The sequence below is a fragment of the Aythya ferina genome (genome assembly GCF_964211825.1).
Source record: "Aythya ferina genome assembly, chromosome: 2".
Lineage (NCBI taxonomy): Eukaryota > Metazoa > Chordata > Aves > Anseriformes > Anatidae > Aythya > Aythya ferina.
This window is the reverse complement of record NC_140297.1, coordinates 37695116-37721093: the sequence shown is the minus strand read 5'-3', so window position 1 is coordinate 37721093 and position 25978 is coordinate 37695116. Positions and strand designations below refer to the sequence as shown.

The 25978-nt window shown below is 38.4% G+C and overlaps 1 long non-coding RNA gene across 1 annotated transcript; it reads right to left on the bottom strand.

The window, feature by feature from the left end:
• Window positions 1-250: 250 nt before the first annotated feature.
• On the bottom strand, window positions 251-25962 carry LOC311432674. The gene is made up of 6 exons (XR_014690236.1): window positions 25839-25962; window positions 19967-20113; window positions 18604-18708; window positions 15374-15446; window positions 5524-5570; window positions 251-1349 (listed from the first exon to the last, which is right to left on the bottom strand). It is a non-coding gene; the product is annotated as an uncharacterized lncRNA (long non-coding RNA).
• Window positions 25963-25978: the final 16 nt, after the last annotated feature.

Below are 25978 nucleotides of genomic sequence, written 5' to 3'. Positions count from 1 at the left end.
ACAGAGGCTTGGCCAGGGCAAAAAGACAACCATACAGAGAGTCAAACATAGAATCTGCTAAATTCCAGCCCTACATCAATTCATCTACGCCCAAATATTCCTTCATGCTGATAAAACCAATTACTTTTACACACAACTAACATTTAATGTAAACTTCTGTTAAAAAAAAAAAAGTATAAAACAAAACTGAGAAATTAATGTTGCATTTTGATAAATATTTCAAGCCAAACCCACATCTCAGTGAAGTCAGTCTTAAAACACAGACTTCAGCTAAATCAGGAGTTCATGTTTCAGACATTTCAATGGACAAACTGGCTCTGACAATCATGTAATCTTGGGGAAAACAGGGAAGTTACAGAAGCACAATATGCAAAGAACATTTAGCGTAGAGCAGGTAATGGCTTCAAAGATTATTTCATAGAAATGTAGGGCTAGATGAAGCCTTGGGAAATCCTGCAGATTGAACCTCTCATTTCTGTTCATTTCCTCCGTACCATTTCTAGTCTGTCTACATCTTTGTAGAGTGTGGTGCAAAAACCACAAAGAGCAGTGGTGCACAAACCACACAGAGTAATACAGCTGGGGACTCGAGTACACCAGAATAATTAGCTTTTCTGTCTCAGTCATGACCTTCCTGCAAATATCTCCCCAAAACACATTATTTCATAGTGTCTTTTGTGACACTGTTGTATTATTGGTTTATATTTATCTTGCTATCCAGGAAAACTCTGGATTCCTTCTGCTGTGTAGCTGGCTGATGGTCATTCCTCATTTTGTTTTTGTGTATCTCATTCCTGCTTCATAAGCGTTGGTTCTCCAGCTCTATTAAACTGAATTTATCTTGCTGATTGTCGACCATGATTCCAATTTGTTCCGATAGTTCTGCCCTTCACAGTACTTGCCCTCTCTTCCAGCGTGTTCTTACTCATAAATTTTGTAAGCACATTCTCCTTTCTGCTATCCAAGTGCTTAATTATAATATTGAATGGAAATGACCTCAGGACAGACTCTGCTGGAACCTAACTTAGAATTCCTCTCAGTTTGAAGTAGAACATTGGTAACTCATCTATGGGAGTCATTTTTCACTTTGCCTCTAGACTCTATTCTATTGTTTGCTTGCAATATGGAACAATGTCAAATCCATTTCTAACAGCAAGATATATCTTATCTCCTACAACCCCTCTGGTCATGAAGCCAATTACTTCCTTAAAGTGTAGCTGTTGATGCCTCTTTTATTCTCATCTCTTAATAAGAGAGCATTCTGTAGGTTCACAGGATAAGAACAGGAAGGCAGTGCTGCCTCTGACTCCTCTTCACCCATCATTAAAGCCCTCAGCACTACTTTGCTCCTGTGGATGGTAATAAAGCATGCCGAGTGAGCAACGAGGCGAAACCTGACATATAGCCCATACCAAACCTGATATAGCCCATACCCAACTTCTGCCTCTCCCTCATTCCACCTGGCCCAGACCTGCAGCAGTTGTGTTTAGAAGACAGAAGGTGTTGCAGATGCAGAAAGTAGAATAGGGTGAGTTGCAAAGACTGCCTATAAAGTTTGGGAACTGTTGCTCTGAGGTAAATCTCATCATATGCTCTCAGTTTGGACATCTCCATCACTCCAAATATTCTTTAACCTGCTCTGCCTCCATTCAGGCTAACTTTATAAAAGTATGGAGATAAAAGCAGCTAGATCAGTTTTTAATATTTGTTTGAGAAAATCCTAAAGTTCCTATGAAATTTAATAATTTAGTCCCAACAATGAAATATCAAATATGTTTACAAATAAATAATTCATCTCAGGGAGATGTAAGTAGTTTACTATTAATCTCAATAACAAGAGAAAAATAAAACATCATCTATTTTTCTCCCTTTTGAATAAAAACAAAGAAAAGAACAAGTAGCAGAGACAAGGAAAAGCAATAACATATAGTATCAAGATTTGAGTAAGTCACTTGTTTTTCAAGATATTAGAAATCCTGTTTTAACTCTCCTTCTTTCCTCCTTGCTGCTAAATTACATGGTTGATTTTGAGCATATACAAAAGTTAGCTATTTAAAAGCATTCCAGAAAAAAAAAAAAAAAAAAAAAAAAAAAAAAAGAGCTTTATTTTTTTCAAGACTGGAGAAGGTAAGAAGCTGTGCTTTGTGATAAACTGGTAGAGCTGAAAGGTATAGATCTGCGTAATAACTGCTCATATCGATGCTGAGATCAGCTAGTGCTCTCAGCTTTCTAAGGGTTAAAAACACTTTGGGCCCATTAATGCAAACAATCCCCTTTAAACAAAGATTCTGAAGTCTGGATCACTATGCTGAAGGTGACATGCAAACAACACAATAGTAGAATTTCCAAGAAAAAATCAAACCTCACACTGCAGAACCATAAAATACATCTTTTAGGTAAATGGAATGTCTACTTTTAAAACCATCTTTACCACATAAAAATAATAATGATAATAATAATTAAAAAAAAGAACACAGAGAAGTCTATAGTCTTTTCCTTCAGGAATTTCTTACACATTCTTTTACTCGGGGTCAGAGGAAAAGCATTCTGCATACTGCTACCTCCTACAAAATAAAGTGTTTTGCACAATTTGTAGGGTCCCAAGAATTTCTCAGAGATACAAGACAATGAAGATGAATCTCACCCATATATTCCTTCTGTGCACCTTCAAATGTTCAAATCACTGAAATCCACTAATGCTGTTCTATGTGTTGTTATGAGCATCTTATATGGGTTAAAATACCCTGCAAATTCAATCAAGTGAATGAGATGAAGTTTACCTTACATGCATGGACACATACAGTGTGAGCTTATGATAAATTTTCTTTTTTAAAATACACATTTAAACATAACAAATATTCAATTTGTTTGCCTTTACAGTGCTGTCTGGATAAAAGCACTGAAGTTGTTCCAGTATAAGGTCATATTTTCTTTCTTTTTGGCAGCCATCAGATCATTTAACTTTGTTCAAACTCAAATGAGCTGTGCTATAGTAGGTGCGAAGGTACAGTATTTAGTGCCTAGTTTAAAAAATAGGGTAGGACCTATCTAGCTTTGATAAGCATAGATTAAGAGGTCTGCACATATTCATAAACCTCTACAGTTTCAGTCAGAGATCTGACCACGTAAGTCCAAATTTGATGGACTGACTACCGACTTTGAAATTTCCATTTCTAGGTGCTTTTCTTTAGTAAATGAACCTCTTTGAACGATCTTTCAAAACAGACATTCTATCAACTCTTAACAGAGACAAAGAGATCTCTCTCCTGATTGCTCCATTGCTTTACATTACTTTTTGCTTTCTGGTAACATGTCCTTTTTTCTGCGGCCTTTTCTGCTGAAGACACTTGGACACATTAACTACTGTAACTCCATTCAAATTCTCTAATTTGAAAGTAGCAATTCCAGATGTGGCCCGGTGTTTACCTCCTCAGCACAGTCTCTTGGTATCCATTACCTTGGTAGGCATCCTGTCATTTTTCACAGCTTGATCTTTTTTATTCTTCACTAATGCATTGCTCTTTTTTCTTCTCTCAGCAGCATCAATATATGATATGTGTGTGGATGTAACATTTATGAAGTTGGCTTGCTGTTAAGACCTACAACTAGAGATATGCAGTCACTTACTGTAAATGCTGTATGATTTTGAAGATATGGTATTTCCAGGGTAGGGCCTTTCTTTAAAACTCATGTATTAATATGTCCTTTATAAGTGAAAAGCAAGACAAAACAAAACATAAAAACCACTAGGAATAAATTTAAAGATTCTTCCTCTACATATCGTCTTCTGTGTCATGTTGTTTCTCTTTATGCCCTGCTACTAAGATGTGCGTATACCTAGTCTTTAAGCCAACTTGAAAATTTCAAGAATGGTTACAGTTCAAGACACAATTATGAAATAAAAAGATGCCATTTATATCTTTATTACATTTTTTGATACTTCTCTTGTCTTCTTGACGGCTGTACAGTTGCATTCACTATCTCATGGACAACCTCTCAGTCCCACAGTAAATCTGAATTATAGAGTAGACTTTGAAATATCTTCTTTACTTATTTTTCATCCCACTATCATAACATAATCAGAAATTATTTGCTACCTCAGGCACAATCATCCAAATAGACTGCCAGTTTTCATTCACGTGACTCCGGATTTGCTAAAGATTGTATTTTTTAGAACATTTGCTGCCAGCAATTAAACCATAGGACTGCTCAGAAACATTCTGTGTCAGCGTAGTTTGAGTGGGTGGACTGCCTTCAAGTACTTTGTTATGGGCAAACAACACTAAATTTTGGCATTAGTTGCTGTGACATCATCGGCACAGTCACAGAGATAAGAAATTAATTGTTCACTTTCTGCAAGATCTTTCAGCAATCGAAACAGATGGATGGCTTCTTATATTGATTTCTGTACCTGTTGCTTGCTCCATTTCTTCAATACTTGTCTAACTCTGGAAGCCCACAAGTAGTTTAGTCATTATGATTTGTAAACTACTGTGCAGCATGGTAAAAAAATGTTTGTCAGAGCTGAAATTACTTCTTCAGAGATAAAAGGGACAACTGCAATTGCATTTTTGCAAGAGGTCTTGCAACAAGATGATTACAGAGCTTTTAAGCCATGAAGTCATTAATTTGGAGGATAGTAGTAGCATTTGCAAATACACATATACTTTTTTTTACACTGGAAAATGTGATGCTGATCCACGTGAATGAAAATTGAGAAGGTTCTTCTTTTAAGATGACTGAGAGAAGTCCAGGAAAATATGCTTTGATGTTGCCTACTTGATACTCTAAGTGACTGAAAATGTCATAGCTATTTCTACTGAATATAAATTATAAGGCAGCTCTGACTTAGATTATTAAAACAGTCTGAGAGATGCTTTACGGAATTTGTGCACATAATGTTACATTTTAATCTCATGGAAAGGTGAGGGGAAGTGAAATACAGTAAAATAAAATGAAATCTTAGAATAATTTTTCATTGTGTTCAGGATTACAAATTTATGTCTATCCATTTTCACAGGCCTCACATTTGCAAAGCAGCCACTGCCTTAAATTTTGTAGTATTGAAAACATGATATTTCAAAGTTGGAAAATTTCTAAAGGTACTGCATTTGATTCACATTTTAATATTTTCTGTGATACTACTTTGATATCTACTAAACATACTAGTTAGCCCTTGATTTGCAAGGCATTTTGTAGGTATTATTCTGTGGTGACTTTTTAAAATAAGGTATGCCAAATGTTACACTGAAGAAACAGGAAAATGAACCAGACTGATTGTTAGAAGGGTTGGGTTTAGTCAGGTGAACTATGAAAATTCTTCCTATTGTGAGTTTTCAACTGGGCCCCTAACAGTTCCTATTTTTACCATGCAGGAATCACACTCAGAAAGATTATTGATTCACGTTTACTTAACATAACCATGTTGAGTTGCACCTCATGAAGATAACCCAACTATATCCGTAAGCATGGAAAGTGATTAATTGTAATTTAAACAAATGCAATTCAAAAATCTGTACTTACCAATTGTGGTGTCTTCTGCAAGGTTTATAGGTGGAGCATTTGCAGTACTAGGAAGTCAACAAAAAATAAGATTGTAAGGTTAAGTATTGAAGTCCATGATTTAATAATACTTTGGCATTTTAATAGTATTGTGTTTTGTTGCTGCTATTTGTTTGTTTTTCCTAAGAAAAGCTCTACGCTTTTAACAATCTTTCACAGTGAAAGCCTTACTGGTTTTCAAGTCATGGGGTAACAGAAGTAATGGCTTATGACAAACTGTGGACAGTTCTTCAATAAGCAACGAATCATGATTAGATTCTACTTTTTCTTTTCAAAGAATTTCATACACTTCCCTTTGACCTGTCATGAGGTCTTGGCTAAGACCACTGCATATTATTCAGAACTCCCTTGATGATCTCTAGCAAAAACCTGAAAATACTGTCATTGAAATATTTAAACAACTGAACTTTCTGAATCTTTTCATAAATTTTGAGGGAACAAGGTCATTCCAATGTAAAGCCATTTATATCAATATGAATCAAACTTTCCTGTGTAGGCAGGCTCCCATAAAAAACTATCCAGAGACTTCTAGTCACTTGAATTTTATGAGACAAAACAAGAAAAATAAGTTAGCTAAAGCACAACATGGTTCCAAATGAAAACACAACACTGTATCTGTTGAAAGAAAAATCTAGAAAGTGGTACAACAGATTAGAAGTCTTTATCTCTCCTGTGAGGTATACCTATGAGCTAGCAAACTGCATATCAATGCAAATGCTTCAAAGATTGTACTTCTCTTCCCACTCTTTCATGTTTACATAGTATGTTAAAGAACTGAAGGAACACAAAATTGTGGATTTTTGATTCAATGTTCTATTGTTTTGACTGTTGTAGTACAAATAGAAGAAAGCATGCAGATACCAATGCTTTTCTCAGCTGAATTAGTACTTGGCCAATGTAATGCACTTTTTTTGGAGCAATCTATTCTGTAAATTAATTTATCTGTACAGAGTTGTTTATAATTTCACTTACTCTAATTTGTGTTCTTTGTAGACACTACATAATAAGTGAGCAAGTCCTAAGTCTTCAATGCGCAAAATGGAGCTACCTTAAAATTACACTTTGACCAACAATTTTCTTCTTCTTGAATGGCTTCAGAAAATATGATTCTTTGCCTCCCGATTTAAGTAGCACTCATTTGTCACTGATTTGATTTACAGAAGAGTTTATTCCACATAGTTATGAAAGTAGCTTATACACAGAGTTATAGCATTGAAAGGATTAAGTCAGATGGAAATTTGTGGAAAGACAGTTACAATAGTTTTGGAAAAAATAAAAAAAATTACTATTGAATAAATAAGCCACATCTGAAAGCATTAAGATAAAACCACTGTCACTTAATATTTTTTTTCCTCCTTAACTATGGATGATAAAAACCAGTCATGATATCTGTACAACTGAGGATTGTCACAGTCAGACTCGGATTCTGTATGTGGTGTTCCAGTACCAGAAAACCCACCAGGGAAAATACCCAGCAAAGTTGAATATACAACTGAGGCAAAAATCCATTTTCTGTTATTTGAATCAGGATGTTAGTATTCAATAACCACAACACCAGGACCAGAACTATTAGTATTGCACATAGATTTTTACCATGGCTCAATTCAAAGTAAAAAACATAAATGCTAAAGTCAGAATTAGATTTTTTAATTAGCACAATTTTTCTGTTTCAATAGCTGGTGATTTAGATAAACCATTTATGTTGCTGATTTTAATTCACAGAATCACAGCATGGCTGAGGTTGGAAGACTGCTCTGGAGGTATGCAGGTAGGAGGTATTCTTGCTGTTAAGGACTGAGGTAAAGAAGGCGTTCAGTACCTCAGCTTTTCACTGTGGTGTATAAGCAGGCCTCCAATTTCATTCAGCAGTTGCCCTCTGTATTCCTCCCAGGTTACCCTGTATTGCTTCTACCCTCTGCATGCTTCTTTTTTGTGCTTGCATTTGACCAGGAGCACCTTGTTGATCCACGCAGGCCCCTGGCATTTTTGCCTTATTTCCTATTCATTATGATGAACTGCTTTTGAGCTTGGAGGAGGTGATCCTTGAATTCTAAAACCAGCCTTCTTGGGCCCTTCTTCCCTCCAGGGCCTTATCTCATGGGACTCTTCCAAGCAGACCTTTGTAGAGGTCAAAGCCTGCTCTCCCAAAGTTCAGTGTTGTGAGCTTGCTTTTTGCCCTCCTCACCCTCGGGATTCTGAATTCGACCACCTCATGGTCACCACAGCCAAGTCTGCCTTTGACCTTCACGTTTTCAACTTGTTGATGAGCATGAGGTCCAGCAGGACATCTCTCCTCATTACCTCCTCTGTCACTTGGAGGGGGAAGTTATCATCAGAGCACTCTAGGCATCTCCAGGAGTGCTCACGTCTTGCTGTGTTGTCCCTTCAACAGATACCAATGTGGTTGAAGTCCCCCAAGTAGTTCAGGGCCTGCAAACGTGAGGCTGCACTGATCTGTCTGCAGAGGGCCTCGTCCCCTTATTCTTCCTGCTCTGATGGCCTATAGCAGACACCCACTATAAAGTCACCTTTACCTGTCCTCCCTTTAATCCTAACTCTCAAACTTTCATCTGGCTCATCAGCAATTCCCAGGCATTCTGGCTGCTCCCTCATGTAAAGGGGCAACTCCCTCCTTCATCTTCCCAGCCCATCCTTCCTAAAGAGCCTGCATCCCTTCATGGCAGCACTGCAGTCCTGGGACCCATCCCACTTTATCTCTGTAACCCCCATAAAATCACATCCCTGCAGCTGCACACAGATAACTAAAATGTTTAATGGCCATACTGTTCGTTAGTGTTACTAGTAAAGGCCAGGCATTTAAGGTAGGCACCCCAACATGTTGAGTTCCTACTAAGGGTTTGGAGGATTTGTCCACAAAGGTGCCTTGTGGGCACTTTCTTGCTTACACTCAAGTGCTGCAGGTGGCCCTGTTTTGGGTCCATTTTATTGATTTTGTGATCCCTTCCCATCACATCACCCTACGCCTTTTTTCTCACCGACCCTGCGTATCACTCCCTCACAGGCTTGTCGGTCACTCTCCCTCCCCCATCACTCTTAGCTTAAAGCCCTGCTTATAAGGTCAGCCACCCTGCTGGCGAAAATAGCTTTGCCCTACTTAGTGAGGTGGATCCCATCTCTCCTAAGTAGACAATGATCCGTAAACAGGGTCCCGTGATCACAGAACAGAAAAACCACTTGCCAACACACAAAACTATTTCATATTGTTTCAATAAACTGGAAAAATGTGGATTTAGCTGCAACTGGAAGGCTCCCACAGCATATGTCTTCTCCTCACATTCTTAAATTCATGTAGCTGAGAGCTAGCCTGTGACGAACCTCCACTGCCACACCAAGTTGGTATAGCAGCACTCGTTGTGACAATGCACGTCACTTCTTTCTGGACACAGACAGATCACTCCCATATACAACACTGACAAACTAACAGTGCTAGGTTTTGTGTTGGCATAACTGTATAGTGAGGGGTTGCCAAAACATCGTGCCAGTAACCCTTAGCACTACAGAGCTCACAATTAAGATGAGTTCAAGTTCTAAGGAAGACACAAAATTCACTTTTCTTGCATGAAACAGTAAAGAAGAGACTAAACTCCCCAAAAGTGTTCAACCTGGTAGCCACATAGACCAGAGTTCTGAAAAATAATTCTTCCTCTAGTCAGATCATGCAGATTAAAAGCATGCTTTTAATTTAATGAAGATGAACAAATTTACTCGGTTGCTTAGGGTTTAAATATGAGCTATTCTAGACATAAAACTAATTCAAGGCTGAATAACTAATCTTCCTACAGTCCATCAGTATTAGAGCATCAGTTTGTACCAGTAAAACTACCATTCCTGAAATTAATGTAATAATAAAACCACAACTTTGTCTCAATGAGATGCTATAACACAGAAGTTATAACCGAAACCTAGAGAGTAAATGCCTCTTATAAAAATAAGCTGCTTCATTTTCATCATTTCAAAGTAAGTTTTAAAACATTAGCAAAATACATCTCATTGTTTAAAGTCAGTTCAATATGTCTACATTATAATAAGTGGGAATAAAAAATCATACTGTTACTTAAGTGGCAAATAGTGAGAAGTGCCCAAATACCTTAAGTGAAATTCTGGTAGTTCTGCTTTCACTGAGGCTGAAGAAAACTCAGTGTTTCATTGAAATCTTTTCTTGCTTGGCATTTCAAGATAGGTCTTCTTGTTTTAAGATAATTTCTAGTACATACTAACATTCCACGACTTTCTTCACACTTAATTTTTCCATGGACTACTTAATATGGGTTATAAACACACGCTCCATAGTGGGTATAAATACTTGTAATTTATGAAACAACGTATTATTAGCATGACAGTCCTGATACTAACACAGATCATTTGCTAATTTCTTACAAGATACAAGTGTTTTTAGAAACAAACTTTAAAAAATAAAAATTTAAAAATTAAGCACCTATTTGAACTACTGAACTCACAGGTCACTTATGGATGAGATATGGATAAGATTAAAAATAAGGAAGACAAACGTAGCAGACCTCTAGTTCTCTAAACAGCCAAAGTCAGTAACACAGTTAAAATGTTTTCTTGTGTCTTCTGTTCATCTTTTGCAGATATATTCCAGGACTTGTACAGAATATACACTGCAGTATTTATTGTAGAGAGGAATGATTAACTTTGCTTAACTGCTCTGGAGGGATTAAGTCTCATTAACTCAGAATGTTCTTGCTATGTCAGAGTCTCCAATATTATTTTCACTTTATTGTTCAATCCAACAGTGTATGGGCTGCCTTTCAATCAAACATTGGCCTCCATCCAGTTTTGAACTCAAACCCATACCTTTGCCACCCAAATCAAAGTGACTATTGTGCAATATGTCATTAAAAACAGGCAAATCAATGCTCCCTACACACGCTTTCCAATTGCTGCATGCCTTATAGCTACTTTTTAATATGACAGCGATTGAGGTTAAATATGTAAGTTACAATGCTTTTTTTCATGCCTTCAAATAATTTCATAGAATCATAGAGCAGCTCAGAGTGGAAGTAACCTTGAAAGATCATTGTATCAAACCTTTAATGGGAAAAGGGAGACTAGATGTGATTGCCTAGCACCCTGTCCAAAAGCATCTTGAAAACCTGCAGGGACAGGGATTCTGCCACGTCCCTGGGAATGTTGTTCCAGTAACTGATTGCTCTCAGTGTAAAAAACTTCTTTCTTAGAGCAAAACAAAACCTCTCCTGCTGCAACTTGTACCCATAGCCGTCTGTCTTCTGCAAGTGGCTCCTTGGCAGTGATTGCCTCTGTGCTCTTTGTAGCCATCCTAGCAACTCAACTAACAGTGTCTAATGTCATGGGAGACAGGATATTTTTTGTGAAGTGGCCCAAGTTATCAGCAGCAACATTTTAAATCAGATATTCATTAAAGCCCAGCCTTTGATTAGGTATGTGATTAAGTCTGGGTTTTCAAGAGGACTGACATAAAAAATGCCCAGTACAGAACTATGCCTTTTTCAATAATCTTGTTGTTATTATTACAGAGTTCTAATTCAAGAAAATACTTTTTGTCTTTAGTTGAAAACTGGTCCACAATTTTTAGGGAGTATGTTTCTAGGTATAGTCTACATAAAGAGAATTTCTAAAAAACAGTCATTGCCAAAAGAAAAAAAAAAAAAAAAAAAAAAAAAAGATTACTGTAAATATTGGCACTAGAAGGGCTTTAGCAGCTTCATTATGGGCATGTGAAGAATTTTAAGTAGAACCAGAAAGTCAGAGCAACCAAAATTAAAGTATATAACAGTATCTTATTTACCAATTAAAATACTGATTAGAATATTGATTTGTTAGCCAAAAATTGCATCAATTCACTTTGAATTAACAGTTCACTCCAACACTTACTTGCTTTCCTATTTTCTTGCGTTTTTTTTTCCAGTTTTCCCCTCTTCAAAACTGATGCAGAACATTTTTTCTTATTTACTCTTTGAATGAGTTTTTAAACAATCTCCACAGCTGCTGAAGGCAATGTTGTTCAAATCCTTCATAACATCAGTATAAAAAGATAAAATCATATTGACCACTATCATGATATTTCAGCCTTTTAATAAGGGCTAGATATAAGGGTCTCTTTCTCTCTCTCATTGCTTCCTCAACAGTGTGATCTTGTCAGGAGTCAGAACACGCTTTGGGAAGATACCATCCTGTGATAAAGATCGCTGTGCACTAGCGTTAGAATCCCACCTATCCCTTCCTTGGCACATAAGATCTTTTTCAAAATCACCTCTCCATTTACCTACTTTCCTACTGGGACCACAGTTCTCCCAAATTCTTACATCTTACAGAGATGTTCCATCTACTGTACAAAAGGAAAGCCCTATCAGTTGAGAAGAGAGGGATAGTACAGCCTAACGTATGTCTCACTTTGCAGAGCAAAATGTCCAGCAGCTACCTGTCCTCATCTTTAGCAGACAGACTTGCGAGAAAGATAGCAAAACTGAGCCACAACTGGCTAAGCAGGCTGCGCAGATAAGGGCAACCCTTTATTATCAGTGTCATATCGTAAAACTGCCACAGTACCAACAGTTTAATCATTGCTGTGTTATCATACAGCTGACCTACACATTACTTCCCATCTATGGCTATATAAATGAAATAAGACTGAGATACTGTCAGAGATTTCCACTTCAAGCTTTTTCAGACAAATGCATATTACTTTTTTTTTTTTAATTGTTGTAAAGAATACATTAGGTAACAAGCTAACTTAATTGCTTGCTTTTGCTTGCATAAGGACTTGCTTAAGGACTCCCTAGTTCTACAATGACAGGTGCAAATGTCTTGTAAAATATGCAAACAGATCTGTGCTACCTAAGAACTCACAACTTCAGATACCAAGAGCCCTGCAAGAGAACATACTTCGAAGTGTGTCATGTAAGTCCACTGGGGACTCTAGTTACAAAACTGGAAGGGCCAAAGCCCAGCTTGAGTTCAATCTGGCTATTGCTGTTAAGAGACAATAAAAACGCATAAACAAGAAAAGGAGGGCTAAGGAGAACCCCCATCCTTTATTGGATGTGGGGGGAAACATAGTGAAACATAGAGGTACCTAATGCCTTTGCCTCAGCCTTCAGCAGCAAGACTTGCCAGTCCAGCATTAAAAGTTGGACTAGATGATCTTAGAGGTCTTTTCCAACCTGAATGATCGTATGCTTCTGTGATGCTTGAGCCACCCTACAATACCTTCAGCAAAATTCATGTTTACTTGAATATCCGCTTTGAACTACAAGAGGCCTGGAAGAGTTCAGACAACTGAGTCTAGAAGTTCAATTTGCCCAACAGCCACGCAATTCCATATGTACTTCAAATCTTACCAAAAAAAAAAAAAAAAAAAAAAAGGATTGTTGAAAATATTTTTCATAAAAACATATTTTGAAGACACGTGAAGTTCTGTTTTTGTAGAGGCACCTCAATCTCGTCAATGCTAGGCATGTGGACTGAAGGCCCACTGGGATCCACAGCTAAACACTCCCATGCAAATTGTGGAATTTTTAAAATTAAGAAAATACATGCTCATAAGAAATGGGAAATGCAGAACAATAGCCATGTTAACTGAACCACAAGAGTAATTATTTTTTTAGGCGAAAGTTCGTAAGTAATTGGCTGACTAGCATCACTTTCATAAGTGTTATTTCAACATTAAAGTCAAGAAGCTCGGTTCATTTTAATGCTTGGATTGCATGCGTGGCAAGCTATCTAAGGTCACAGTCTAATGAAATTATTATGGAAATGTTAGCTCTCTCAGTGAAGGGCTCATATAAACTTAAGGCTGAAAATACTCAAGACGGGCTGTTTTTGAAATCATGTCCCAAGACTTTTATTATACAATTCTTTACATATTTTTTGCTTTTCTCTTTCCTTTCTTCAACTAAAAGCACCCCGACCTAGAAAGTCTTTTCTATCTCTGACTTACATAATTAGCTGTTCAGCTGAAAGAGCTACCTTTCCAATGCTTTTCTGGAAACTACACGAGGTCAAAGTAAAATGTCACCTAGGTCAAGAACATTTAGTACTGACCATCTACTAACTAACTGTTCGCTTTCTGGACATGAACATTAAATTCAAATGTTAGCTGTTTACATCTTTATTTCTGGCACCTCTAGAACATTGATCATCATAGTAAAAATAACTAGATGTAGATCCTACTTTCTGCAACGTAAGTTGCATTTTAATTATATATATAGGACAATATTCAGTTTGCAAACTTTACTTTTATTTTCTGAACCTAATTGATTTAACCTCACTCGAGTTTAATATGGGCTTGTTCAGATCCCCTTGTTCTACTGCAAACCATGGATGAGACAGGTATTAAGTAGATGCATCAAGATAATGCATAAAGAAAGTAACAGATGTAATTTTTATCATAACTGGTAACAACCCTATCAGAATCCCTATCAGAAGAATGTGAAAATGAAATTTCTCAAAAAATACAACTTTCCAGCCTGACTATCAGGCATGTAGGCCCCCCACACATAAAGGACATGCACAGCAAAAGCTTGAAAGTCACCCAGAAATCCAGAAATCTATGCCAACATATTTTTATAAAATGCCATAGTTCTACAATTATTTTTGGAGGCCTAATATATTATTTTGAACATGTGGTTTTGGCAGAAAACTTTTCCAATTTTTGGTTGTTAAGAAGATGTTTGAAAATACAAAATCCAAAACACTGGAAGACAAGAAAGCAGACAAAAAGAAACAAGGCTTCTTTCTCAAGTTTCTAATTTTTAAGCTCTACAATGTTTACTTTTGACCTAAACTATGATTTCTGATGATTTAGGTGTTGGTATTATAGAAAATGAGACAGGATCACTAGTAAGTTTTCAACATTTGTTTCCAAGGCCCGGTCACACACACGGATCAGAGTGACAGAACATGCAGCAAGAAGTCAGTATCCAGCACTTGTTATTCTTGGCAGAACTTGCCTAGGAGTCAGAACAGCTGCAAACCTTGTATGGTCCCCTCTCCACGGACACAATCCATGTCATTCTAAAATGTTTCACACAAGTTATCAAATTAAAGTGCTTGCACAGAACAGTTATTGTTAAAATAGTCTACCCCCTAACAGTGATGAACACTGGATGCGGTTTTGTAAATAATGTAAGCAGCTATGTCCAGAGCTTGTAGGTAATCAGTAAAGAGATTCAAGGGTATCTGGATGAAAATAAACAAGTAAACAAACAAAGCAAACAGGATATTATATCATTTGAACCAATGTTTGTCAGTTTTCTGGGGTAAACTTGACAAACTGTTGAGTGCTACATCTTGTACTGGTCTTCTCATCCAACTATGCTGTTATCTATCTCAGCTGGTATTACCAATACTGTTCAAGATTTGTCCTTCCACACCTAGTTCTATTATAAACAGAAACAAATCTGACAATTCAGAAGAACCCAAAGTGGGTCCTAGCAGTTGGACACCTCCAGGGATGGAGCATCCACAGCTTCTCTGGGCAACCCGTTCCAGTGCCTCACTACTTTCCTAGTAAAGAATTCCTTCCAAATATCTAGATCTAAATTTCCCCTCTTTATCCCAACTCTGTGTTGGGATTTGCATTTAATACCAATGTACTCAGAGCATCATTGCTTAACATGTGTATGACCCAAAACACTATGCCTTAGCTCAAGGACCTTGCACACTTATTCCGAAATATGTATCAACTCTGTATTTCTGACTAGCAAGCACATGAAAAATCTTTTTATTTTTATATTTATGCATATATATAATAAACATATATCAGTAGCTTCAACTCAGTACCTACCTAGTCAGTGAATACATCTGTGAACACACAGCAGACAAGTCCACCTGTATCCAGTTCTTCTGATTCCTTCCACCTTTAAAAAAAGAAAAAAAGTCATGGCCGAGTTTTAACATAGAATATTTTCTTGAAGAAATCATTGCTCATAAAACTTTCTAAGACATCTCAGGCCTACATGATCTTTCGTAGATAGCCCTGAGTAAAATTCCAGCATTCCTACTTGATATAATGTAAAATCCCTTAAGAGGTGGCTTTCCAACAACTTTTGGGCTGGAATGTGAGTTATTCTCACAGCCCTGGACAGGGTTTCCAATGCTCAATCCTTAGTTTATGTGCAGCTCTGATGCTACAAGAAACTATTTACAAAAAGGTCTCAGAATACAGTAGGTATTGATGCTGAATGATGCTTAATGATGCTGAATGACTCATGCAAGGCCTAAACATTTGAGTTAGCTTAGCCTGGTACCCCCATTACAGTACTCATGACCAGTTTCTAATGCCCTGTTATTTCTGAGCTCAGCCCTTTCTGGCTATTGTCACCTCCAATTATTTTGTTCCTTGTGATTCATTTCCAGTCTGCTGTGGCAACTGTGCAGTTATCTATGTTTTGGAAAACTGCTAGCACAACAGTTATGAACACTCAGATTTTCAGAGAAAGTTTCTCACTTCAAGCAGATACCTCACATAGCTCTGATCAACAAGCCTGTGGAATGAAGGACACGAAAGAGGCTGTGTAAACATTCATCTAGCCAACTGAGTTAACCAAGGATTTTCTGAGCAAGCAAACGACGTTTCCACTAAGTAAACAAAGATGAAGGCCAAATTTTAGAAAGGTTCAAGTTATTAAATGATATTACAGCTTTGTTAATCATCATGAATTAGTTGGTGGCTGATCTTTTCGTATTGCCAGATTAAAAGCCTGAAACGATAAGCTAAACTGAACATGCAAAGTTTAAGATAACAAGACCTTGAAGCCCTCACAGTCTCAAAGACTGCATGACATCCTTCCTGCCCACCACCCCAGGCACACATCCCATCTTCCTTGGGACTCCAGTAGTGGTCAAACAGTTGTGCAATGAGTTTGATAAGCCTGCTTGTCCTACTGAAAATTAACCTTTCCCTTACTCCCAACAAAGGATAAGTTTTCAGCAAGCTGGTCCTGCAAGTGTATAATCACAAGTGCAAGAACACATAGTTAAGAGATGAAAGGGAGATGGGAATTGCCCTTTTTGGCAGCAGCATTGTGCTAGATCAACTTAAATTGATCATGAAGCAGCACCCAGAGTACTGGAGCAAAACAGTTGCAATCTTTTTTTTTTTTTTTTTTTTTTTTTTTTTTTTTTTTTAAGTTTGTTTGCTTGTTGTTGTTTTTCTTCTGTTTTTGTTTTCAAACCTGACAAAAGGCATTGCTTAACTTTTCACACCAACAGGGGACACCACTCACTTGGCTTGACACAAATATCCCTTCTCTTCACTAAAGGAAGTATTTCAGGATCAGAAAATAAAATGGAGTTGTTTTTTTTTTTTTTTTTTTTTTTGTTTTTGTTTTTTTGTTTTTGTTTTGTTTTTTGTTTTTTGTTTTTAAAGATATATAACTTGTGAAATTGTGGACACATTTTGTATACGACAGTCAGAAGTGTAAGCAATCTGCTTTAGTCTCCAACACTCCATCCCCTCTTATTTAGTCTTAGACATCCCTCCTTAATCTATAAGTGAAATAATTTCACAGGTTGAAATAATGATCATAGATACAACAGATACAATGTAGTTTACTATACCATTAATTCAAAACGTATGGACCATACCGTATTGCAGCTGAAGAAACTTTAATTACTAGTATAAACCAAACCAAACCAAAAATGTTTGATGACGCTATCTTTTTGTCCTAACTCAAACAGCACAGGAGAGATGCCAGTCTAAAAATTCACCTCAACAAAGAAATTACTGATCATTCTGGCAATGAAAGTTGACAGTGTGAAAGTTTCCTCCAGTACATTCAATATTACTTAATTTCCATAATTAAAGCAGATAAATTATGCTATTTATTTTTTGATTAAAATCAAACTTGAGAAAGTGCCACTAATGTAACACAGAAATAGATGGCATAACATAATGACTAAAAACTGGAAAAGATTCTTGATCTGGTTTTGTTTTCCCACCAATATATAATAAGATTTTTGAAAGGAAAAAAAAAAAAAAATCATTGAGTTCTGGCAAAAACTCTAAAACAAAGATTTACTACCCGATTTGCAAGTAGTTTAATATCCTAATTTATATATTTAGATCCAAATATACATTCCAGCAAAGATACTGCAAATGAAACCCATTCAAAAGTTAATTAAGGCTTCTCTACACACGGAACTGTTCCTGATTAATTCCATATGGGGCCATTCTGATTACAGAAGTGCCTCATGCTATTTTAGTTAAAAACGAGCTGGTTTGTTCTGCAATGAGGGTGCCCATACATGGAATTAATCAGAATCATTTGTAGACTATTTAATTACTTGTGACCAAACAGGAATAAAAAAAACAGAGTGCATTTGTATAATGCAGACTTAAATTCACGTGAAGTTTTGTGCTGGCCTAATGGTTATCTGGAAGGATCAATTTGTAAGAGTGCTATCTTAAATAAAGTACCTGATCAAAAAATATTCATTAGTAGTGAGTGATATTTCAACCTTTTTCAAAAGGTATAGTTCAAAATACATGTATCAAAGGAAATACACCATAGAGAAAAGCCACGTGTTTGTGCAGAGGGCTTCTAAGTGTCAGGGGCTGTGGTGTGAGAGCACAGAGACACCTACACACAATCTGGTCTTACTTCAGGGTCAGGACTGTTTCATAGTCCAGGCATGATAAAAACTCCATGAGAAGATGGCACGCAGGACTGAAGCCTCTCTGTTTTCCCCTGTCTTGGACAACAGAGGAGCTTGTATACCTGTCAGAGCAGAGCTCTTGCCCCAGCAGTTGTCATCATGCCTATCATCTTGGCTTTGTCCTCACACAAAGGGTGGAGCGAGATGCCTCAGCTCGGTGGTGTTGAAATGGAAGGGGACAACAACAAGAAAATGCCCATACAGAAGCTTTCCAGGAAGGGTTTCATAGCAATTAGGCCACAAGACCAGCATTGCCGGTAACAGGACAATACAACCACCTAATATTTTTGTCATAAAGTACGTCTAGACTGATAATACTTTTCTAAGACTGGTATATAGCCTGTTATCAGTACTTGCCATTTCTGTTCTTTTTTTTTCGTTGACTCGAACATTTTTGAACAGTTGAAAAGTAACAATTTAGGCTGTCTGTTCGGATGACTTGTCACCAATGGTACTGTGATACTGTGGAGAAAAAAAAGGAATTTTAAGTACACTTTGATTCTTATAGCCCTATCCACATCACCTCTGTAAGAGATACACCGCAATGATAATCTCTTTTGTAGTCAATATTTTATATACATGTATTTTTTATTCATGATTTAAATTTATGATGTTCACCTACTAAATATTAAAAAAAAAAAAAAAGTGAAGGATTTGAAATATTGTCTCTCTAAAATCAAATTCTGAGTGGGGAAGTACATTTTGCAGGCTGTTAATAACAGACAAAATGTAGAATAACCTTTTTATATTTATAAAAGTGACCTAACCAAAACAATCTGAACATATTTGTCGGCTTCCTTGGGCACAAGTATGTTTAAGAAGCTATTGTCTCTCCAAATTCTAGCTGCTTTAGAAAACAAGCTTAGTTATTAAGTTTGCAAAATATTTTGTAGGCTTTACTTGCACAACACACATTTTTGGTACAGATATACTTGCTCTGCAGACTGAATGCAACTCTTCTTGGGCAGCATATGCATTGCAGCTGCAACTTCTCGTGCAAATGCAGCTATAAGAAACAAGTTTCTTCGTTAGCACACCTTGTTTCTCCTCCAGTGGACCACTGCTTATTTAGGCAAACAGCTCTTTCAACCCTTTTGTCATGTAGACAGCAGTTGTGTCTGCAGCACAAGGGTGGCTTTACCAGCAAGCCTTTCAAATTGTAGACACTCATATGCAAATAATCCCCGACTATTCAGCACAGCTCTGTAAAAAGTCTGTAGTTATGGGTTTCAAAGCTGTAAAAGAGCTCTCTGGATGTGCTACTAACTCTGAAATAACCAATGAGACTTCTAATATCCTGCAGTTAACTGTTTGATCCTTTGTGTAAGAAAGGCGAACACAAACCAGAAATGCTGTGTTTACTGTAAATATGTCATTCTGCCACTGAGCTCAGTAGGTGCTAAATATCATTTATTGTCCTCTTCTTTCTCGTTTCAGTCAGGAATAAGTGAACCTAATAGCATCGACAAATGCATTCATGCGGCCCCATACCACACCAAAAGCTGCTCTTTTGTGACAAGGGAAAGGTTTTGGGTGACTCAGAACATGTGTGACATCTTCCTAAGTGCGACAGAAGCTTTCATCCCTGCTCCAGCAGGCAGGAAGAGTCCTGCAGTGAGCTGATGGGGCAGCAGAAAAGGTTCAAATTTGTGTTGGGAGCTCTTTTACTCTATGTATGAATACGCTCTTTTGCTTCCAGGAACAGAATGTGGGTTCTTACCTGCTATCTGCAAATAGGGCTGTCAGCACTGATGTGAGGAAATCAGGGCCAAGTATTTATATCAATAAGCAGTTTCCCTTCTAGGAGCAAAAGTGGCGATGATGCACCCCTGGTTCTTCCAATTTCTTCTTCGCAGTGTCTTAGAAACTTTGGGGGAAGGTATATAATTAATGTAAATTTGCAGGAATATGTGAGAATACAAGACCCAGCAGGCAGAGTTCAGTGAAGTAGGCGTCTCATAACCTTCACCTATAAATCAGGATCAAGAGGTCTGAGACCAAAAGATACAGAAGCCTGTGGACTTTAAGCCATAGCTGAAAACAGCCTAAAATGAGAAAGATTTGTCCAAGGTTCAAAAGATGAGTGGTCCTGAAGATTGTATGTACAAAGTTATCTTTTTAGGGTTTCCCAACTCTATACCCCAGATATGCATATAAGATTGCAGCCCACTATTTCAGTCATGTCACCCACCTATGTGATTTTTCATTTATGGTAAGAAATAATATAAGAAGTGCAGAGCATTTACAACACATACATGTACTATAAATAACACTTTGAATTAAAATTTCGTATGAGAGCTTTGAAAATACCACTACGTCTCTCTCGGTTCTGTCCTTCTCAGCAGATAATGAATGCTTGTAACAATGAAAAATGATTAACACCCTACTGTGAGATTTATTTCATCAAACATAAAATGCTAAGTCTGAGGAATTCCTTGCTTTGCTGAGGTCTTGGTTGCAATTTAAGCAACAAAGAGTCATAAGCAAAATGGTATCTTTGGACTGAGAGGCATTAAGAGAAGAAATATTCTAGTCCTCAATATTACTGCTCCATGGGGGTATTTTTAGTGTTTCTCCAAAAAGAACCATCCACAGTACGTAGTGTATGACGTGAGCACCCATTAGGCTTAGAAGCCGACTGACATCTTTCAGGAGACAACAGCTGGGCAAAAGATGTGTTAAATCAGGCCCAAGGCAGACGGCTGAGCCAGTCTCTCAGCCCTGGGTGTGTTTCCATCAAGGCTGGCCCCCCACTTCAGAATATTTAGAAAACCACTAAAGGATGCTGCTTTACCTCCCTCTTTCTTCTATAGCAGATGGAAAGGTGACGCTCTGCAAGGAAGTGCCAAGATGACATTAGTAATGTCATCAGACTTGGTGAAACCTCTGTGTGTTGAACATTACTTATTTCCCTGTTCTAGCTTCTACATCCTGCTCTTTTGACACAAGAGGCACCATCTAGGGTGAAAAACCCTGAAGAAAGGGTCACAGTAACCACTTCACTCACTTCAACAAGCTCAGGGAAGAGAAGTTTTTAGAGTTTGCAGGGTTACACAAGAGGCAGAAGAGCCTGCAGCACACCTAAGAAACTAATGAGAAAATATGACAGAGACTCAAACTCCTCTTGCAATGCAATGCAATGCAGTGCAATGAAAAAAAAAAAAGTCTTCCTAAAAATGAGGGGAAGGAAATGCATCCAATTTGTTACAATTCAGGGCAGCCCTTGTCCGTTTGTTCAGCTCCACTCTGTTCAGGGGTTTCTGAGGTCTAAAAGCTGATGGAGCATGGAAACAAGGACTTGGACAGGCGAGACTGCATAAATATATATTTATATATGTATATTATGTCTTATTTAGTCTTTTTTTTTTTTCTTTTATTCTTTAATAAAAATAAAATCCTTTGTCCTGTTTGATTACCACTTCAAATAAAGGCAGTCTTTTGGGCTTCAAGACCTTTTTAACCCTTGGGGAACTCATTTGAAGGAAGAGACCTGCATGTGCCTACTTCTCCGTGGTCTTGCTACACTTAGGCAACTCCCGATTTCTGTTTTGGAGTGCAGCACGAACCCTTGGGCCTGAAATGGCTGGGCAGCTCAGTGCTGCTGGCTGCATGCTGCAGCTGAGGCCTTGCAAAAGCACGTGAGCTGGCACACAGGGAGGCCGAGCAGTTCACACAGAAGTAGGAGCCGCTGCCGTGAGAGAGGCTGGGCAAGCCAAGGGCTGGCTGCTGACGCCTGCCCCGAAATGCTGCTGGCCTGAGGACAGTCAGGGCACAACAGTCTGGGAGCCAGACAACTGGAGGTAGCTATGACAAAGGTCTGTAAGGCCACGAGTGGCAGCAGAAAGGTGAAAAGAAGGCAAAGCTAGGCTTTTAAGTCACAAATGAGATGGAACTAATTAAATTATTGGGAAAAAAAGCTTAAACAAACAGTACTTTTCTCCAACCAACGCCTGTTTACCTAGGGGAACTCAGTGCCAAAGTACTGTGCAGGCCTACGCCTAAGCTGGGTTCAAAAAGCAGCCGGAGAAATTTACAGGAAAACTCATCAAGTATTATCAAATACAATAATGAAAGGGCTTCAAGAAATGGTTTTGCGGTGGCCAAACATGAGGAGAAAGCACAAGCAAGAAGAACCACTCTGTGCTGGCCCTGTCTTTACATCCTCCCCCTAAGCACTCCTGTGGGCTCTTGGGCACAGAGACACTTCCTTGCAGGGACATCTGATCCGACCACATGGAGCCATTTTTACATGTTCCCCTGTACTTGTACAATTCATTCTCAAAAAATGTTTGGATGAAGAACACTACGCGCCTGCACAACACATCAATTTTTGTCACCATCATGCTACATGCCACAGTACAAACTGAAGCATGTATCAGTGTGCTTCCCTTCAGCAGCAAATTTATTCAGGTTAAAATTTCATTAAATAGTCAGAAGTTCAATGCCTGAAAGCTAACCACAATGAATTGTTAGCCTTAAATATAACCTCAGCCACAGAACAGGCTCATACTATGATTTCAGCATTGCCCCAGCTGAGATTATTGGTATCTCAAGTATGCAAGGGTTAGATGCCAGCCCTTTATTGGGTTAGAGGCTAACCCCTGCATTATTGTGTGCCTATTGTATCGAGTTAAATTCATTATCAGGCTAATTAAAGTCTTCTAAAATAATGCAGTTTCAAGAAAAACAACCCCCAAAGGAATTCCCCTACCAAGTCAATGAATTAATGTTCAAAATAATATTGTCATTTTCATCCAAGTCAAGGAGAAAAGGTAATTTTACAGGGATTTTATACATGCAGACATGTACTGCATCTTTTAAAAAATCTGTATTTGTGTTCCATTGCTTCCTGCAGAGTTAGAAAAAACCTCTCAGCCAATGATCCATTACATTTCAAAGAATTTTACTATGCTGGTAAAAACACAAATTCCCACCGAAATCAGTGGAAATTCTACTAATGATTCCAGTGTGAATTAAAACAGCAGGCCTTTTTTGTTTTTTTCCACCTAATATTCATGTTCATCAAAACAACATTACTGTATATCCCTTTAAATAGCTACTGGGATGCAAACGGCAGTGAAGGAACTACATACAGCAGCTCCTTTAAAGCTGACTGTGAAACGCATGGGACATTTTCTCTTTGGTGTAAAATCAGAAACTCATCGAACAGACATTCAAAACCTATTTGGTAAAACAGCACCCTTTTCTTAAGCCAGCTTCCCTAGCTGCTTAAAAGTTGGAAACCCCCACTACTGTTCTTAAACTAGTAGCTTGCATATCTCTTATGTCCTTGTTTTTATGTTCATGTTTTAATTTCCTAAAAGCATTTGGGTATTTTAGGTTTGACAAAACAAAACTGGGAGGAGTGGCAGATAGACCAGAGGGTCATGCTGCCATGCAGAGGGAACATCCAGAGGGAAGATCCAGAGGGAACAGAATGAAGGGTTCTGAAAGGAACCTTAAAAAGTACAAAAAGAAGTGAAAAAGTATGAACAACTGCACCTGGGAACGAACAATGCCAGGCACCAGGATGTGCCGGTGTACACCTGGCTGGAAAGCAGCTTTGTAGGAAAGGTCTCTGGGGTCCTGGTGGACAGCAAATTGAACATAAGTCAGCAATAAGTCAGCAATATGCCCTTGCCACAAAGACAATTTAACAGCATCCTGGATTGCATTTGGCAAAGCATCACCAGCAGGTCGAGGGAGGTGATCCTTCCCCTCTGCTCACCACTGGCTAAGTCATGCCTGGAGAGCTGGCTCCTGTGCTGGGCTCACAGGAGAGATGTGGACACGCTGGAGAGAGCCCGATGCAGGGCCACCAAGATGATGAAGGGACTGGGGCATCCCTCCTTTGAAGAAAGGCAGACAGACCTGGGACTATTTTAGCTTAAAGAGAAAGCTCAGGGTGATCTTATAAATGGCTGTAAATACAGGGAGGGTACCAAAACAGGCTCTTCCCAGTGGTGCCCAGTAACAGAACAAGGGGCAGTGGGCACAAAGTGAAACATGGGAGGCAGTATCTGAAAATCAGGGAACACTTTTTCACTGTGCAGGCAACCGAGTGCTGGCACAGGTTGCCCAGAGAGGTTGTGGAGCCTCCCTCCTTGAGATATTCAAAAGCCACCTGGCCATGGTCCAGGGCAACCTGCTCTGGGCATCCTGGCGTGAGCAGGGGGGGTTGGATCTGAGCACCCCGAGGTTCCTTCCCATCTCAACCATTCTGTGCTTCTGTTTACAAAAACACTCAAGAAAAGCTCTCAATTCTCAATAAGAGTTCTTAAAACTATCTTGCTGTCTAAAAGGTAAAGGATTTTTTTTTTTTTTAATAGTATTTGTAGCACCATTTCCAGAACAGTAATCTTCCACTTAACAGCAAACAGGAGGTAATTGCTCCTTCAGAATGCTTCTAGTTAGGGCCATAAAAGACGTGTAAAGAAGGTAGCCGCTTCCCTCCCCCCGCTGAAAAAGAAACAAAACCCAAGAAACAACCCGGTTTCTGCTCTATTTTGAAGTATTCAGATTAGTTTTACTTTCAGGAGTTATTAAAAACAGAATTACTCTTTTTGTGCTTAAGAAATTGCGTACTAAACCTGTTGCCCCTCTTGAGATCAAATATGAATCTGTGAGTTATATAATATTTTCCCCTCGCTGTTGTTCAAGGCTTTCAGCCACTTCAAGCAAAAATGGAAAAGATCTGATACAGTACTGTAGAGCATACTGTATTGTCGAGCGCCTCTTTTTTTCCACAGTGAGGGTGGTGAGAGACTGGAACACGTTGCCCAGAGAACCAGTAGGTGCCCCATCACTGGAAGTTTGTGATTATTGTCAGGCTGGACAGAGCTTTGAGCAATATGCTCTCGTGAAAGATGTCCCTGCCCAAGGCAGGGTGCTTGGACTAGGTGATGTGTAAGGGTCCCTTCTGACCCAGACTATTCTGAGATTCTACACTTAAGTAAGGGGACATTAGTTGTATGAAAGCTTATGTCATGTGTTTACCTTTAGATAATACAGTAACCCTACTAGCTTTATCAAAATCCCTGATACATTGAACATAAATACTTTTTTTTTTTTTATATATATATATATTATATATATATGGGCTTTATTATTGCTATTACCTAAACCAACTCTGGGTCCAGGCGTATCTAGGGCAGCAGTCTACTTTTGATCATCAGTACCAGCATCTGAAAAAGGTGCACATTTGGCACATTTTAAAAAGTGATACGTGTTATTGGAACAAATAAGGTCATGTGAAAACATGGCCTGCTTGTTACGTGCACTCCAGTTGATCAGCTTAGCTTTGGATTTTTTTCTCCTTATTCACTGAAGCGTCATGTCTTGACGTTTGGAAAGAGTTAGTAGGCTAGGAGAGTCTAGAGTTTATTTTGTCACGAAATCCTGATTCTGTTCCTGAAGCTTCCCAAAATCTAGATCTCAACAGAAGGAAGGAATGGTAGGTATAGACGAACACTTAAAACCGACTTTTGAAGCCAGTTATTGCCACAGGAACAGTCGATATTCCAGAGAGGTTTCCTTCTAGAGGCCCTAAGCGACTAATGAAAAGAGAACGGGCTGGTTTTCAGTACACGCACTGAAGTATAATGGCAACACCTTGGAGCATCCAGACAACATCGGCTGGTGAAAACGTGGCTAAAACGCCTCAGCTTTCCCTCACCACCCCCATCCCCACCCGGGGCCGGGCGCTGCCCTCACACCGCCAGCGCGGCGGCCC